This window comes from Pinus tabuliformis, chromosome 3_2 (genome assembly GCF_031772625.1).
Source record: "Pinus tabuliformis cultivar Carrire ecotype Pingquan chromosome 3_2, CPIR1, whole genome shotgun sequence".
In the NCBI taxonomy this organism is placed as follows: domain Eukaryota; kingdom Viridiplantae; phylum Streptophyta; class Pinopsida; order Pinales; family Pinaceae; genus Pinus; species Pinus tabuliformis.
In genome coordinates this window covers 580717764-580737339 of record NC_142302.1, presented here as the reverse complement: position 1 = coordinate 580737339, position 19576 = coordinate 580717764, and positions in this window count along the sequence as shown.

Here is a 19576-nt window from a genome sequence, read left to right as displayed (position 1 = left end):
CATTAGCCATTCCATCATAAATTTAATTTTGTTAGGATCCAATTTGACAGATTCATGAGATGTGATATGAGATAAATATTCTATTTCTTGATCACCAAAGGAACACTTGGAAGAATCTACATATAGTTGTTTCTCTTCCAATAGTTTTAGGGTCCTGTCAACATGGTGTACATGTTCCTCATAATATTTGCTATAAATTAGCGTGTCATCAAAGAATAGAAACACAAATTTTCTAAGGTTTTGAAAATAGAATTCATTAAGATTTGACATGTGGAAGGTGCACTAATGAGTCCAACTAGCATAACCAAAAACTTATGATGAACTTAATGTGTTCTAAATGATCTTCTAGAAATGTCTTGTAAGTGGAACACTTCCTAGTTTCCAATGAATATCATGTTAATGATATCAAGAAGGTCGAAGAAACTTGGACATGTTTCCAAATATATTGTAATGATTATATACAATTTTTTGGAGATTCACTAGAGAAGAAGATATATATGTTTGAACATATAGTAAACGAGATTGTGGAACTGCAACACAATATTTGTTTGTGTCTATTTTTGTCATGTTGTTAGAGATTATCACTTTAAGGGCTTATGTTGGATACCTTCAAGCTCAATTTCCTTACCTTTTGAGGAAAATATCCTAAAATATATATTGAAAAATAAGGGCCATTGTACCAAATGATTATAACCATTGGACCCTAATACAAAATTAGACCATGTATTTGGATTGCAATCATGGAAGAATGTAATACATACTCTCCCATATTGAGTTTAATATTACAGTACTTCTGTAAACAATTTATGGTACCTCCATTTGCAATCATTACCTAAAACATTGGTGTTGGAAATACTGTAGAATTTTCAGTGTAGATCACCTGATATATGCAATGTCCTAAAGCATAATACTAGATCTACTTCTACCATAAACTGTGCGAAAGCTTAACCAGATATGAGCAACATCAAGCATGAACATATATAACTGAGAATGAGAAGTAATCAACCATAACACAGAAGATATATCATTGGGGAAAGCACCAGCCTAAAACCCCAACTCTGTATTATCATACAAGTGGAAATCTTGTTCAAATTACAAAAAGAATTAGCTCTCAAGCTATCCTGATCTCTCTGCACTCAAAACAATACAGCTCACAGACTCAATAAACATAGAATATATCTTACTCAAGCCCTCCAAGCCTCCTATTTCCTTGCACAGTTTTGATTGGGTTCCAATGATATCACATGTGTGAATTGGCCTCATCACACTCACTGTAACCTCAGGTCTAACTGCGCAATCCATAAGGAATAATATTCCTTCTACATGCAAGGAATATTCACCAAGGAATATCCTAGCAATTGATAGTACGCTGTCCCTCCATCTGATCTCAACTGGGTCTCTGACTGAACTGACATGCATGAGTTATCCATGAGTGAATACTCAGTTATCTGAATTACAATAGTTACACGCATGCAAGCATTAACTAATTGAACTCTCATTAATTTAACAAACTATTAAATTAATCTAACTGGACTTGACTAAGTTAAACTAAGTCAACTAATTACAACTCATCCTTATCTCTTTAATTGAAGGTTAAATTCCTCAATTAATGGAGAAACGGTTGCGTGTCCTCACATAGACTTCAAGATTGAATTTCCTTAACTAATTAGCTCAAGGTGAATTAATTAATTAATTTTCAAACTGTTGTTGATATCAAATTCGAATTTTACTCCCTATGTTTATTCCAGGGACTGACTAAAATAAGAAGGGATCCCGAAATGCTATTTTTAGAAAAGCTATTTTTAGCACATTCACTTTTCACCCATTGTTGCTAAGATCACCAATGGTTGAACTGTTATTTATAGACCGGCTATTTATAGCAGTGCTATTTTTAGAAATTTATATTTTTTGCATTTCTTGTTGCACACTTTTCAACCAAAGAAATTGAAAAGTGTTATAATTTGTAAGTGATGAAGTTATGGGTACTAGTAAAGTCAATCAACATTATTACCTTTTTGTTTCCAAATACATCCTTCTATACATAGTCTTTCTGGAGTACTAAATCAAGCCAATGCATGTAAAGATATCATTAGAGTAGTCTCTTTTAGTTGTAGATCTTGTGATGGCTCTAAGTATTTATCTTCTTCCTATTCATAACCTTTGTGGAATAATTTCTTCTCACTACATTCATTTCCCTTGTTGTACTTGTTCTCACAATTGAAACATAATCCCTTTTCTCTTCTATTATTTATTTGTTGAGGCATCATCCTTGCTAGTTGAGCTTAGGAGAGAGAGTATGATGCTCAATATAGTTGTTAGTGACCACTCTTCTAGTAGCCATATTTTTAATTCCAACTTTCCTTTACAAGCTAAAGGAATGCTCTACAGATTTAGGATCCAAGAGATTAAATTCATGTTGGAAGTTTTCCTTTAAAGTTCCCATAAAGAGATATAATAGCTTAACCTCTGGAATGTCCTTTACCATGAAACTTAATTTTTGGAATTATTGAATGTTCTCAGCAATTGAACCTCTTTACTAAATATTTATCAAATGGCTAAAGAATGTGTTTGTCTTTATATCCCCAAAATGAGCTATCAATTCATCCATAAAAATGGACCAAGAGAAAATACAACGCTTTCTTCATTCACAAATCCATTGATACCATACAAATTGATCATTTTATAAATACAAGGATGCAATTGTTACATTTTGAAATATTGATACTTGGTGTGAATCAAAGAAATTCTCCATCATGAATATCCATGTCATAGATCTTTACCATCAATCTTCCTCATATTGATCTTAAGAATGAAGTAGCTCCTTGGTGCTGACTTGAAGCCCTAATGAGTGGATGTTGGAGTGATGGAATATCATGATTTTAAGATGCAATATTTGTTTCCTCCAAATGTAATAAAATACTCTCCATATGTGATTGAGTGCCAACATGATTTCTGTTTCCCTATTTTCATGATTTCCTTGGAATATATCCATATTATTTTTAGAGGGCCTCTAAAAGAGCGTGATTTCCATGTAGATCAAGGATTTTTGCATTTTCATATCTCTTCCTTATTCTTACTCATGGATTTTTGTATTTTTTTCTTATTTTCATTGATATTCTTTTTCATCCTTCCATTTCCATTTTAATACCCTTAATAATGTGATAAATCCACTTGTTTCAACATAATACCATTCATTTCCTCAACTTGGTTATTTAATTGGGTTAGCCTCTTTGCTAAGTCTTCACTTTCTTTAGATGCAATGTTTGAGTTTTTATGATGAGTACTAGTAGTATTTCTTGTAGAACCCTTTTCCATATGAGAAAATTATCATACTTCTTTTTAACATAAAATTTCAATCTCTAAAAATAGTTCTTTGAGTAGAAATTTATGCCAATTGTATATTTTATACCTTTCAAACTTACATTGGAGATTGTTTAAATGGCTAACCCTTGTGTGTGAGGTCATCAGAAAAGGATATTAGGTCATAATTACAATGAAATGTCAAGTGTTATAACTATATGATATATGTACAAGGCCCAGTAGCAGTGATACTGCATGGGGTAAACCAATCTTGTAAGCAACTAAATGTTCGCTCATAAAATCAATAATCAAAGGCATACAGGGAAAATTTTAAGGATGGAAGTTTATCTTAAAGTTTGGCAACCTTGGTGAATCTTACTAGTCCCAATATCCAAATCTTAAAAAGTTTGAAGATAATTTTATAAAAACGTTTATATTTCTAATTATTTTATACTAGACAATATACAATATTGGAGACTTTTAAGGGAAAATAATTTTATACTATAAAATTTGGGTGAATTCATTTTTAGAAAAATGAAAATTGACAAATCTTTTTTTGGAAGAGACATGGAATATTAGCCCACCTATGAATATTAGCCCATGAAATTTTCCCTAAAGGCATACCTTCAGTAACATCAAATGTTCATTGTTTCATTTTGTAATCATGGGACTTCTAATCATCCACCGCAATTAAGTAGTAGGTGTTGGGATCTAATCAAGGGTTTCTCCCTCTGAATGGGAAACCTCTTCAATCATCATCAATCACAACATCAACCTATCTCTTGTATTATTGTCATGCATCAACAAAATTGGTATATCATAGAGTCAAACTATATTAGGTTCTAATACATATATACATCATGGTCATGACAAGTCATCAACAGCTACTTCAATGTCACATATGAACATCTCATCAAACATCCAATAAAGGTTAATGTCATATAGTGAGGGCAACTGACAAGTATAAGGATCATAACATCACTTCTTTATCACATTATACAAACACTTTTCATTAGAGTACTAACTTCATCAAGTCAACGCATCCATTTGTTATAGTGTCAAATTTAACATGCTTGTTAAGACACCATAACAGTTACAACTTATCAAGGCCTTATCAAGATCAACAATAAAATAGTCAATAGATCATGTTTACCATACTCATTAGTCTAGCATCATTTCCATACATCATGGTTGTACTGTGGCTGAATCATACATTACTGGTGTAAAATCAGGTTGCCTTATTTCATAGTCAAGTCAAACCATACATTAAGTCAAAGGTCCCTGTCTTAACATCTCATTACTGACAAATTAATACTAATATATATCTCTTATGGAACTGCGGTCATCTAGGTACAATAAGAGAAATGTCAAGGAGTTTACCAAAAAATGTATTTCCATAGTTAGATTGACTTATATCAAGTTATCTTACATAAGTATCATTGTAGCATACTTGCATCTATATTGTAACAACCTCAATTTCTACCTACTCATAACATATTTGAAATCACCTTTCATCGTATATACTATAACACCATTACTTAAGTTGAATAATATAACTCTAATCATAGAATCACATATCTCATCTTATAGTATCATATAACTAGAATCACCTCTAATTATAATCACTTCAGATCATATGTCATGCATCATAGAAATCACAAACAATACTAAAATAGACGAGTATTATAACTACACTGAAGAAGCTCGACATACCTTGTAGATGCATATATGTATATCATGTGCATAGCAATCAAACATTGTAATGTCCCTTCCTAAATTATTGTGGAACAAGATTAATTTCTATATTTTGGGGCCGAGTTTGGAGGTGATGGGGCCCATTCGATTTTTATTAGGGGATTAGACTTAGGAGAATTTATCTTGTTATGGTTAAATTACACATGGGGGCCACCCACACTAGGGAAAGACGCACTTCCTAGTTCAGTTTGCATGAAGGTGGTTAAGTTTTGCATGTAGGTGGTTAAGTGAGGGCCCACAATGGAGGTAAAATTGGAGGGAAAAGTGCTCCACGAAATCTATATAAGGAAGGTAGCTCTCCTCATTTCAATCATCTTATTGGAGTATATTGATTTCTCTTTGGTTGCTTGAGCTGCTTAGCCGAGTTACTGGCTCTTTAGCACGAGTTCTTCAGGCGAAGAGCTCACCCTTTCTTTGGGGGACTTCGAGTGCCACCTTAGAAAGGTTTTCTTCATTTATTCAAGAGGATCACATTGTGATTCCCAGCAATAGCATTCCCTTCCAGGTTGTGCGTATTACTGGGGGATGCAGTGGAGAGGAGGCAGATTTCATTGGTGGTGCTTAGCAGTGGATATTTGACATGAGATTTTCTAGAGAGGAGGCTAGGGAGGATTGTCAACATCTAGGAGATTTTGGGAGCTAATTGAGCTTCTGGCTTGGCAGTGTGACTTTCGCACTACCTGGGTTAGCGCAGAGGTAGAGTGTGGGAGCTCATTTGGTGGGTAGAGTATCAGTCCTTGAGGTTGAGCTTTGCCGTGGAGGTTAGAGGAGATATTTAGAGTGGTGTTTGCTTCCATTCTAGAGCTTGGAGGAGGAATTTGTGGTCATTCCTTGGAGGCCATATTTCTGGAGCTTAGTTGGAGGGCGTTGGCCATAAAAGAGGTCGAATTTGTGAGGTCAAAATATGGCCAAACCATTTCTGGGTTTTTCTGGGTTTTTGACAAGGATCCCAGATATAAAGTTTCAGAATTTTCTAAGAACTAGAAGTGGGGTATTTAGCCGTATCTTTGCAACAGACAGTGTAGAATTGTTAGGGATTGCACAGTGCCTTTGGGGGTCGATTTTGGGAGGTCAAAATCGGGCCAAACCATTTCTAGGTTTTTGTGGGTTTTGGCCAAGGAGTTTGTGGTTGAAGTTTCATCACTTTCTGAGCACCGAAGGTGGGGTTTCTTGCAGCTCCTTTCCAGCCAGCAATTGTAGTTACTGGGAGACAACACAAAGCATTAGAGGAGCAGTTCTTTCCAACATTGAGATTACTATTTGACACCTGAGTTCTGTCAAGCTTGCCCTGGAGGCAAGCCCAGGTGCATTTTCTACACTATTGTACTTGCTCCACTCCATTAATAAAATGGCTCAGTTGGTTCACATTTATGTTGTGCATTGAACATTTGTTGTTCTTTTAATTTTTGTGTGTATGAATCGCATTTGCTTTTGTATATCACTGTCTGTTCCAAATTTTCTGCATTTGTGACATTACAAACATTGTTATCAAACCTTAACACCATACATTACTCACTATGCAATATTTCTTCAGGAAAGAAGAGAAAGAAGAGCATAGGAGGGGTCGAGGCCAACTCTAAAGGTAAGAAAGAGAAAAAATATTTGAGCAAGATAAAATGCTTTTGGTGCCATCAATTTGGACACTACACCACCAATTGCCCACAGAGGAAGAAGGGGTCCAAGAAGGACCAAGTGGAAGCTTCGACAAAGGTGTACGATTTCGGTTCTAAGATTGAGAAGGGGTTCTCACTCATAGCTTGCATGGAAAGCTCAATAGCCAACAACATATGATACATTGATAGTGGAGCATCCAACCTAGTGACTGGGAGCAAGGAATATTTTAGCGAGATGGCGAAGGACATGCAGTTTCACATTGAGCTAGCAGATTATTGAAGGTACTTAACCAAGGGCATGGGTACTATCATATTTGAGAGGGAGTCTAGTAACCCTCTTCATCTCAAGGGTGTCCTCTATGTTCTAAGCCTTAAAAAGAGCCTTGTTTTAGTTTTAGCCTTAGAGGACAAGTGTTATGAGGCTATTTTTTACAAAAGAAAGGCCTACCTCAAACCCTTAAATTCTAAAGCCGTAAAGCAGATTGGAGTGAGGGTTAAGAAACTTTATAGGCTATAGTTTGAGACAATCATGGCCTTGAGTAGCATAATGGATTGGAGCAAGGACGAGATCCTAGGGAGCTATGGCGTAGGCATATGGGCCATTTACACCATGGACCATTGAAAATCCTAAGGGAGATTGCCACAGGATTGCCACAGTGCAACATGGACCAACATGATGTATGCAAGGGTTGCACACTTGGCAAGTATTCTAAGACGTCCTTTCCCAGTAGTGAAAAACAAGCCAAGGGAATCTTGGATTTAGTTCATTCGGATGTATGTGGTCTTGTTATCACCCCAAGAAACTCTCCTAGGTTGTATCTCGGAGATACTCGGAACATTACAAAACTCAACTTAATGTTGGAAATGGATGAATGGAAGGAATGATGCATGTTCAAGCTAGATAACCACTTCTACTATGCTTAACTCCATACATGGGTGAACACCCCTAGACTACAAGGCTTTAGACCACCAATTACTCACAGTTTAAGGAATTAGGTGAACACGGAGAATACTGACCACACCAACAGATGCACAAGACCATGTGATGGCCGACTGCAACCAATAAAAAGGTCTGCAAATCTATTTCTTAATGCACAGACAGAATGACAGCTCTCTGGCACTAAGTTAACAGAAACCTACATAACACATTCAATAATACATACTAGACTTCAACACAGAGGTAGGATGACAGCTCCTCTAATGAAAAATATCCAGAATATATGAAAACTGCATAACAGGGACAACCTAGAATAGAATAGAAATGGAAAGTGAGCAATTAACAACAAAAGAAGCTTGTATTCGCTGACAATGAAGACCAGACGCTGCAAGTATCAAAGTAGTTACAGTCTCCAGAAGTTGAACCTTGTTGAAAAGTGTGCAACAAGAAATGCTTCTTGAGAGTGCAACAAGATGATGGAGCTTAGTGAAAAGAGTCGCCTTCACTAAGTGGGCCCACAGGCTATTTTTGGCGCAAGTCTATATTTAGACTATGTCTATTTTTAGACATATGGATCATGTCTATGGATTGCAGGTTGCTGTTTATGGATGATTGATCAAGTTGGGAGAAAAATAGATGGACTTCTATTTTTTATGAAAGTGTGAGTGATCACAGTGAGAGTGATCACAGTGTGAGTGATCAAAGTCAAAAATAGAAAAGTCAAATATTATTATCTCACAATAATATTTGGACTATAAACTTAATCTTATTCTCTTGGATCACTTCAGGATGAGCTACGGATGTGGTACATGCAGATCCCAGAGGGAAATACGTGGTTACCTATGGGATGACTAATATTTGCATGCATGACTTCAGTTAGAACTCAATCAGTTGAGTTTGGTGGAGTTGATGGAGTTGTGTTCAGTTTAGCTTTGTTAAACTGGTTGTATTTAGTCTAACTGATCAATAGACTAGAGATGAGTTGGGTGAATTAGTTATTAATTAATTCACAAGTTATTAACTCATAATACAACTATAGAATACATCAGTTAACTCAGTTGCATGTCAGTGCATGTTCAGTTCAACAGGGACAGGTGGTAGAGAATCAGATTGCTATCAGTTGTGACTATAGTTGTGCACCAGATCTTGCACAATCAAGGGATTGAGTATGCCAATGAGTTTGCTCACGTATTTGCCCAGTATTGTAGCCTTTGCTCACGTCCAACAAAGTGTGAGTGATTATTTTGAGGTGAAATACGAGTTTGGGAAGCCATTCTCATCAGTTCTTGAGCAGGTATTGAGCTGTGGAGGCAGGCAAGCAGCGGGGGAGATTTGGAGATCAAATCTGAGCTGTATTGTGTGTAACAAGTGGAGCTGGTACTGGATTGCTTGTGATAAGCATTGTACTTTGTAATGTTACATGATTCAATCAATATAATATACAGATAGTGTGGGGTTTTTAGCGAGATGCTTTCCCCGGGATACATACTGTGTTTATGAGTTTGATTGATGCTTCTATGTGTGCCTGTGAATGTTTCTGCTTCTGTAAATTGATGATCAACGTAGAGGAGATTATGTATTATACATGTTCCGCTTATAATTGTATGATCAAGATAATCTCTGTGAATATGTGTTAAATTATTCAAAATTTCTACAAACCTTACATCAAAACAACAACCATCAACCCTAATTACATCTGTGTTCTGGGTATATATAGAGTTTGATTACAAAGATATTTTGTTGCGCTAGGCGTGGAGGGGTCATAATTGACCACCAACCACTTTAACTCTCTGATGGAATCTCTGGTGCAGTTTGCTGCTTTAGTGAACAAAATTGATCTTCTCAGATGCTCTGCTATACTTCTCGAGCAGGTGGAGTGTTATATGGAAGGAGTTCCATAACTGATAAATGTGTTTATCTGCTCGAGGCTGGTCCTTTCCTTTCTCGGCCATCCTGTTTGTTGAATGCAGTTGTTGAGGAATCACTGCGCAAAGCACTGAACACTAGCCACCTTCGTCCTTCGGATGCATGGTACAGGTCAAGGACACGAACACTGCATGGCGGACGCATGGAGGAGGAAGATCAACCGTTGAATCGTGTGGATCGATGGCGGGGACCGTTTTGCAGAGGGTATCGGGAGAAAACGGGGCAAAGTGATTGCGAGCCGTTGGATCTCGGGTGAGTAGATCCAACGACTATCGGGCAGAGGATCTGCACAGGAGTTAACGAGCGGGGACAGAGGATGGGCGGTAAGCGATATGTATCGCACCGCCTTTGGGAGGGCAGTGGTAATCGTACGAGGGCGCACGATCCCACTAGGAGGGCGACGCGTGGCAGATGGGACAAGAGGAAAACCACTTTATCACGAGTTATTGTGCGGGCAGCTTATGAGCGCAGGAGGTGCGAATGCCGTTGGATTAAACGGATGGAAGGCGGAGAAGTAATCGGCGATTCGCTTTATCGGGCACGACGGGAGTCATTGGATCGACGTTTTCCTTTGATAGCTTTGAGCCTTTACGTTCGCCGATTGCGATTAGACCGCAGACCCAATAAAGGAATTAACGATTTTTTAAGACTGATGAAGGGGGAAATGAGGGAAGGAAGGAAATGGGCGATTTGCGATAGCGATTAGATCGCATCACAACATCGCATCGGCGGAAGTCAAGGGTGGGAGCCTTTTACACACATGAATGCGACTTGCCGATTGCGATTAGACCGCGGACCTGACGGAGTCATTAACAACAATTTATAATCATATCGCATCCAACAGGGGCAATCGGTAATCGGCTATCGGCGATGTTATAGTCATGACTTATAAAAGACCTCCTGAAAGTTGCGATTGCGATTGCGAAGAGATATGAAAGCGCCAAGTTATATGGTCGGGTCTTATGGAAGGTTTGAACTTCACGCTTAGGACTGGGGCTAAAAAGGGGCCTTGTCAGATTTTAGGGGGTTTATTCGGGGAATGGAGAGGAATGGAAAAGGGCGAGGATATCTGGTGTAGGCCTTCTTTGAGTAGAACTAAGGACCAAGCTTACGTTCTGCTCCTCGAACATCAGCGACCTGTAGCAGAGCTAACAGGTCCATTGTCTTCTCCATCCCTCATGGGATACAAGTACTATGGCAATTGTTTCTTGGTTCAACATGAAGCATAGATTAGTTGCACTGAGCTCAAACCGAGGTTGAATACTTTTCTGCTAGCCTGGAAACTTGTGAGGCCATCTAGTTGAGGACGCTGCTTGTTAGGATTTTCAGTCGGAGGTTGGAGCCTACAATGATACACTGTGACAATCAAAGTTGCATTAAGCCCTCTGACAATCTAGTGTTCCATAACCACTCCAAACACAACGAGATCTAGTACCACCATATTAGAGATTATGTTTAGAGGGGCGAGATCAGAGTTCGATATATCCCTACAACAAAGCAGACAACAAACATATTGACCAAAACTTTTCCAAGAGGGAGCTTTGTCCATTTCAAGGACAAACTAGGTATAGTTCAGAATACCTTCCTCTATAAAAGGGAGTGTTAAATGAAGTTAAAGTAAAAAGGGTTTAGCTAGATTTAGCAAGCACAGAGACCCACAAGCGAGGCCAAGGTGCAAATTTATTTTTTCTGTTTATTCCTTTACTTAGGAAAATTTAAAAGGTCATATAATCAAGAATTAGAGCGATCTCGATCGTCCAAGGAGATTTAATATCTGCCCTTCCTAGCAGTGGTGGGCCTAGGTCGACTTCTAAGAGGAGAAAAGAGCACAGAACTTGGTCATTGCACAGTCAAGATCGTGGTGTTCATCTCAGCGAAGGAGAAGGGCGTTTTGTTCAGCAATTAGGGCTTTAGATAAGCGCAAATAGAGGAAGAAAGAGAGAATGATTCAGCCTCAAATATGTTCAAATATTTTCTAGCAAAGCACAAACTTCTTCCAAGAGCCGTATTCAGTGTGCAGAAGGGTCGTACAAGCGTATGAGCTCGTACAGTGTGCAGAAGAGAGGCCGAGTTGGTGCGAAGTGCGTAGAAGATTAGCACGAACAATTAGCTGAGTGAAGGGAAGTTTTCCCTCACATTTGCAATCAATTTTTCTGCATATTTGCCGAGTATAATAATAAAAAACACCAAAATCGCAGGTTTTCCCCATTTGGGGTTTCGTGGGTAAATTTGTTGTTTAAGATTTTTATGGTGTGTTTGTTTTCATTTGTTCCTTATTTCTGGTGGATGGTAGTCAGAACTCAGTATATTTGTGGGTTAAAGTTAATGCTCAGTTTTCAGCGCTCTGCTGAACGTAGTTAGTAAACTTAGTATATTTGTGGGTTAAAGTTAAAACTCAGTTTTCAGTGCTTTGCTTAGTGTAATTCACAGATGAGATAGTTGAGTTTCAAGAAAACTAACACCTAATGGTATTGCAAGCAGCAATGCATACTACAATAACTGAAAGATTCCTTAATGAACATAAATCCAGGACCACAAAACTTTGAGAACCTTACAGTACTATCACGTTTCTTTTGATTTGGTACATTTTGTACTTTTACGAAAGGCAGATAACCTTCAAGCTGCATTCAACTATAGCAACCAATGTACATTTCCTTCTTTCAGGTGTCATAGGTTGTCTACAAGATCACTCAGAAGTGATCTGAAAATCTAAATTGATATAAATGAAATTTCTTCCTCCCAACAATCTGATACAAGGCCTACCTGAAAGGTTCCTTACACAGGAGGCAGTAAATAACTCGATGTTTTACCCGACGGGACAAATAACTGAATGCCTTAGTGAAAAAATAAATGGCAATTGTTTCTTTGTTTTACTTCAAGGTCAATTTTTGGTAAGTTAATATGTTACGTTTTACAGCTATAGGGATCCTTTTTTCAGATCTATTTGTTAAATTCAGCCTCACTTTTTGCAGATAAATAATTTTCCAATGTTATTTTACAATTACTTCAGTGACAATCAAGTTTATTCTTTCTCTGAGAAAATTCTTTTTCTTTTTCTTAGATGTATCATATTTCATTACTTGACACTATAACTATAGAGTACATCAATAATGATAACATTAAGCCAAAGAACAATCACTCAGAACCTGGAGTAGAACATGTCTTTGCACCTCGGCTCCAACCTCAATAGCCAACTCTGGTCTGAAAGCTATTGGTTCTCCCAAATGGACCATCCGTGTTGACTTATATCACCTGTCAGAACTATTTTAAATTCTGTATCTATCTTATTAGCACGAAGTAGAGTGGCTTTTTGGATCCAGAATGTGATACATATAAGTTAAGGCCAATTAGATGTTCCTAGAAAGTGTTTTGATTAATTGAATAGAAGTAATTCTAGAGATGCCTGCATATAGTGTTGGATCCAGAATACCATAGATAACCACTGGGAAATAGCATAAACTTAAAATATATTTCAGAGCCATCAATGGGTAAAAGCTTGTAACTAAATATTCATTTTCTAAACTATGCAAGGAGTATTTAAAACTGGGGTTATGTGAATTGACTCTCATTTTGCAACTATTTTTCTTTTGCGTATGATGACAGTCAACGTGCAATTGTAGGTTCAAAGTTCAAACGTTGAAGAAACATAGCAGAAAATACACATTTCATAAGATTGACATGGATGTGTCCACAGTAAACAATAGCATACCAAACGCACTAGATTGTATATCTCGTAGCATTTCTGACAGACTCAAGCTTAAAACAGTGCCTTAGAGCCCTAAGATCTTTAGGTATGAGATTATTATCAAATTAATAGATCTCAGGATCAATGTCTTGAAAGTGCAAGGGAAAGTGTTGCCCATTGATTAGTGGCAAGGGCAGTGTAGTGCTTTTGAATTTTAGAATGCAGGAGGTTAGATATGAGATAGGAGCTCCAGTGCTCCACATCTTCAGAAAATAGGAAGCTATGAATATTTATATCGAAAAGGCGATGTCCATAATTTGGTCCTATATTTGCCTGGAGGTAATCCTCTTGCTGATCTGTGTATAAGCTCAATCGAAGAGGGGAGAGGGGACACACCTCTGTTTCATTCCAGTAGTGCTTGAGTGAAGGAGTGCCTTTGTATGCCAAATAACAAAATAATTATGTTGCACTAAAATTTGAGTACTTATTTCCGGAGTTGCACTGGATCTGTTAAGTTATACTATTTTTATGTTGATCAATGGATTAAGTAAATTTACGTTGTATTTTTGCTTCTTTTAAGAAAATGTATCTATTGACCTACATTAAGAAATATGAGAGTTTGTTATATGTTAATTTATCAGAAGGAATTTAATATTCTTATTTGAAGATGATATTGACAGTAAATCTGAAGCAGTGCCTATATAACAGAATCAACTTCCATGGTCTTAATATCAGAATTTGCTTAGAAATTTACAAGCAGTATTATGTGAGTTCTCTATTTTATATTATTGTTATTGGGCATTTTGGCAAATAATGCGGTCTTATGTGTTTTATAATTGGTGTTTGTCTGATCTATTTTATATTATTGTCATTGGGCATTTTGGTAAATAATGCGGTCTTATGTGTTTTACAATTGGTGTTTGTCTGATCACGGGTCATCTAAATCCATACATTTTCATGAGAAAATCAAATCTATTTCATAGAATACAAGAAGAGAACCTTGCTACCACTGTTTATACTAGTTATCCTCTTGATTATCGAAATTTGTGATCATTATTGACCACTTAGCCATATCAGCTTAGTTACCAGGTTAGCCATATCTGTACAACTCACCCTTCCCCCTTGCTTATAATAAATTCTTTACAGTGACCTAAACACAATATAAGGAAAACACTTTTATAGTAAGCTTATATATATATATATATATATAAAAGTAGAAGTAAACTTGTATATATACTTATATATAGTTACATTCTGTTTATACTTAGTCTCTAAGCTTATGCTTCTGCCCGGAAGTCTCCAGAATGCGGTTGAATTCGTTCCTATCAAACTTGCACCCGGCAGGGACTACCGCTGCATGCAGCCCTTGTTACTTCAGATCAACTGACAACTACATTCTCCAATTTCATTTCATATATATATGGAAAACCATTTCCTGCATAGCAGCCGACCGATTGCATTAACCCGCGAACTCGCACCTGATGGTTCGAGCCATAAGATTTCAATGAACCACACCCATTCTTTAAAATGGAAGAAACCAGTGTGAGAATTGACAAAAAGTGAACCCGAGTGAAACAAGGCCCCGAATTGTCGCCAAATGTGGTGGCCCGTATGAAGCATAATTGCTTGGCTGCGTCAAATCTGCACTGTATTTCAATGGGGCCAGAAGAAATGGTCGCTTCTGTTGCTGCTTCTTCCAAGAAAAACAAAGGCACCAAAGTTAATGCACCTGCCGTATGGACTTTTGCACCGCCTGCTATGATAGCAGTTATATTTCCCCTCGTAACTTTCAGGTTTATGTCGTTGGATGGCCTCAAGTTTTCCACCAACATGCCTAAAGCATATATCTGCCTCCTCATCGAGCGGGGAAGTGGGTCACACATTAGATGCATTGTAGAACAGAACAAGAGATTGATCTTTTCGTAAATCCATTTCCTCAATGGTGTGCTGAATTCCAACACTGTGGAAATGAAGCTTAATAACACAGGGATTAGCCAGTATACCTTCTTGGTTTGTAAGAACAACCCAGCCAAGTTTAAAACTTTCAGTATTTTTTCCTCAGAAACTGTCAAGTCCACAGGAAGAAGCCAATGACTGGAACTACCCTCTAAACGCCTCCCAATCAGGTTGTCCACTATTATATCATCTAAAATTTCTTCGAACGTCATGTCCCTACCGGTGGCAATTTGTTCCCAAATTTCTTTATGACCTTTCAGAAAAACTGCATTGGGGACTTGGGCGTTCACGTCGGTGAGTGTGGCAGCCATGCTGGCCAGTTCATTCCAGATGTACTGTGTGATGTAATAACACATTTTCCCATTCACTAACAACATGTTTTTCTCAGTTCCTCTTCTCTCCAAACGGAACTCCCTGCCCAAATAGGACAATCGGATCTCATCAACAGTACATTGGTACCTACCTGGTGGATGAAGAGCTTGTTCTAACACATAAATGTGATGCACGTTCTTGAACACACGACCCGGCAAACGTTGCAGCCGGGTGTAAGATGGAGACAAGCGCAGAGGTCGCAGTAACCAGCCAACAACCCCTTGTACCAGCCCCCCTAGTGGTGTTAGCTTTAGGAATTGCCAGAGGCCCAAACAGAGTTGAAAGGCCAACAAGGCGTTACCCAAAGCTGCCTGCACTTGTTCCCTTGACATATTTGTGACGAAAGATTTTCTCCTCTTCTTCCTTCAAGAACCCACTGTGTCAGTTTATGATCTTTGGCCACCTACTCCTCTGATCATTATCGTTCATCCCTTTTTTTTAAAAAGCCATCTTCTTTTTCTTCATAACTTCATCGCCAGGCAAAGGCATCACTACCCACTACCCACAGTTCAAGAAGGCCATCCATGCCTGCAAAATGCAGTAAAGCATATTTTGTCCTTTTCTGTTTCCTCAACTTCTTGCAATTTTCTTTTATTCTTTTCTTCCGTCTGTCTGTTGTTCTTTTTAATTATTTTCATCTTCTTGCAATTTTCTTTTATTCTTTCCTTTCGTCTGTCTGTTGTTCTTTTCAATTATTTCCTTCATGGACATGCAGGCCCCAGATGAGATTCTACAAGTACGGTGTGCACATGAAGTAATTTGATGGGGATACCTTGCACGTCTGTGTTATATCACAAAATATGTGGACTTGCATTATTATTCTCCAAGGGAGAAGGATAGGCTTTAAATCCACCATGTTTACGTTAGGATTAAAGTGCAGCATCATTTCTTTATTATTAAGCCATGTAACATCCCAGTATTGTGTTATCGTTTTTTTTTTATTAAGCCATGTAACATCCCAGTATTGTGTTTTAATATTCTCTTTGGCTCCCATTTTCTCTTTGATATGAATTCACTTTCATGTATATGTTTTGTAAATTTTATTTATAATTTATCGTTCACAGGGATGTATTTAGTATTGTGTTTTAATATTCTCTTTGGCTCTCATTTTCTCTTCTTTCATACAAGAATTAAATTGATGTGCAAGTATTCCGGGACACCGGTCCACAGTTTGCGGCTTGATTGGTGGGATGAAAAGCAGGCCTTGACCCCGGATGGAATCCATTTTGGCTTATGGTGATGGAGCTTTATAATGAGATAAGCGTGACCATGGAATAAGGGTGAAAACCATGGGATTACATATAGGTTTCGGTCTGGGGGATGAGAAAAAGATCTTTCTTCCCAGTGATGGGCTTGAATCAGGAGCTGCAGGAAGAAAGGCAAACAAAGCTAGCGCTTCCCTCGCCTAAGGAAAAGCCCCAAATTGGTCTAGCTTCGAGTCGATAAGGAAGGCCAATCTCAAATGAACAACAAAAAGGGCGGCAATTGCTTGGTTGCGTTGAAGGGAAAACCCCAAAATGTGAATTGGATTTCATCTGCTCTTCTTTGATACAAGAATGAATTCAATTTAATGTATATATTTTGTAAATTTTATTTATAATTTACGGTTAATATGTGTGTTTACTAACAAGAGCCGGGCCGTAGCATGTCATTGCTTTTTTTTCTGTATGTCACTGCTTTTTTTTTAAGTATAGGTGAATTTTGTGTATAAAACAATTATAAAATACTTATTAATAGGTATTTTATTTAGTGAGCTTTATGAAATATATTATAATATTGACTTAGATCCATCTTAATTTCAAATCTACCAAGTGTCTAGGGGCTCAAATCTCTTTTCACTTTAAAAGAGGTTTGCATTTCAAGAGATTTGATCCATGATGCAGGAGCATCCAATTAGGGAGGCGACAGCTGGGCACGCTGTTTCAGTTTTTTTTTTTTTTAGAAACAAAAAGACAATTTTAATTTTGACTTTTCTTTATTGTATCGTTTTTTCAAGAAGGTTGTCACAGCCAATGTTATTATTTCTTTTATTTCTTTTAAAAGTCGATAGATTAGAGAGTGACCTTCATAGGTTAATTTTTGAAAACAGGAAAAGAAATGTAACTGTAAAGTTGTAACTACAAGTATTTCCTCAACTGAATGAGGCCACAAGCAGTTTATATACATGAAAAAAAAACAAGAAGCAGGTTGTTGCTGCCAAACAAAAGAACAGAAGCTAGATAGTGTAAATCTCTGACAGAACAATTTCTCTTTTCTTGAATAGTGAAAGAAATTATTTCAGGTAATCATCAGTATTTAATATGAATGACTGCTACCATGTACGAATTTAACTATTAGAGGACTGTAACGAGACTGTGCATCGAAATAAGCGACTACAGACTGCTAGCGAACTCATTCAGGTATTTCACAAGACAACATATTGAAATTCTTACAAACAGCAAAAGCATTCATTTCTTTCCATAAATACATACATATATATATCGCATAAATATTTGTTACAGTAGAGAAAGTATCCTGTAACCCTACGTGGGTTCAGAGTCTAAGGCAAGTTGCCTTTCCAAACAAAATATACAAATACCAGAGACAGTCCGTAGACATTTTGTTTCAGACCTAGGAGGGTTTTTGAAACCCAAGAGAAAACAACTATTACAAAATAGACAAGATAGCCCAGGACTTTCAACGGAGGAACAGGCTCAAGCATAAACAGAATGAGACTACGTCTCTGAAAGGTCCAACCTACAGCTATCAAGTAAAACACACAGGAAAGACACTACCCGTTTCGAGTGACCATGGCCATGGAGAAGTGAAGGAACAGAGGCCATCGAGGGCCAAACCCTCGTCACCACCGCCAAGGAACGAACCACCTGCACAGCAAACAAAAGATGTTTAGAGAGGTAGCATAACCAACATACAGAAAGCAAATCAAAAGAAGGGACATAGCATTACAGTCAGAGGGTTACCTGAGATGGAGGGCAGGTTTCATAGTCGAACCCGGAACTGACAGCGTTCAAACCACGACCACAAAGCCACGAAACCCCAACTGCTCACAAGGAGCAAACCTGTTAGTAAACGAAGAGAAAGCAAGAAGTTTGAAACTGGAGCGGAAGAATTATCTTGCATGAAGCTCGAATCGTCGCTAGGGAAGTCGGGCTGAGGACCTGACAACAACTACCACCAACTGTCACCAACAAAACGCAGAAGAAAATGAACCAGTAGTTACAACAAACAAGTTACAGTCACAGAAAAAACCTCGCATACCCAAAACAATCACAAGGCTCGGCAGCATTTCATGAAACCATACAAGGAGCAGCCACCAAGTTCGACGGAATAGCATCCCTAAGTTGCCCAGAGGCATAGAACCAAGGCCGAGACCAGGACCAGCAAATGGCGGAAGGCACAGGGACATTGTTGTCGGCGGAAGGAACCAGGTAAGGAACAGAGCGAGTCCAGCAGTGACAAATGACCAAGCAAACCCGCGAAGACACAATAGAACCCTAGCACAGAGGCCGAGGATACCTCGGGGAGGAGGTGGAGTTATTGCACCATTAAACCCTCACCAAAACCCAGCTACCTTTCAGCACGGGAAACGGTCACATGGGCCAGTCACCACGTAGGTGCCACCTCAGGGTTTTGGGGTGAGTCATCAAATTTTGGTATCAGAGCAATTCTTTCCTTAGGGAAGAAAGTTTAATTATGGAGGTAGGAAGAAGAGGAAGAGGAAGAGGTATTCGGAGGGCAGCTGATGAAGGACTGCGTGAGGAAATCAGGATCCTAAGTGCCAGATTGGCAATAGTGGAAGCAGGGAGGCGTAGGGATCCAGAGGGTGGTGATGTCAGTGAAGAAGAAGCTACAGCTATGACAGATGGGTCCGATGAGGAAGGACCAGAGATAAGGTTGTTAAAATCTGTTTTGTTAGCAAGCAGCAAACCGAAGCCTGAACTGTCAACTTATGATGGCAGCTTATCCACTGAAGTATTATTGGATTGGATTAGCGAGTTGGATAAGTATTTTGAATGTGAAGAACTCAATGAG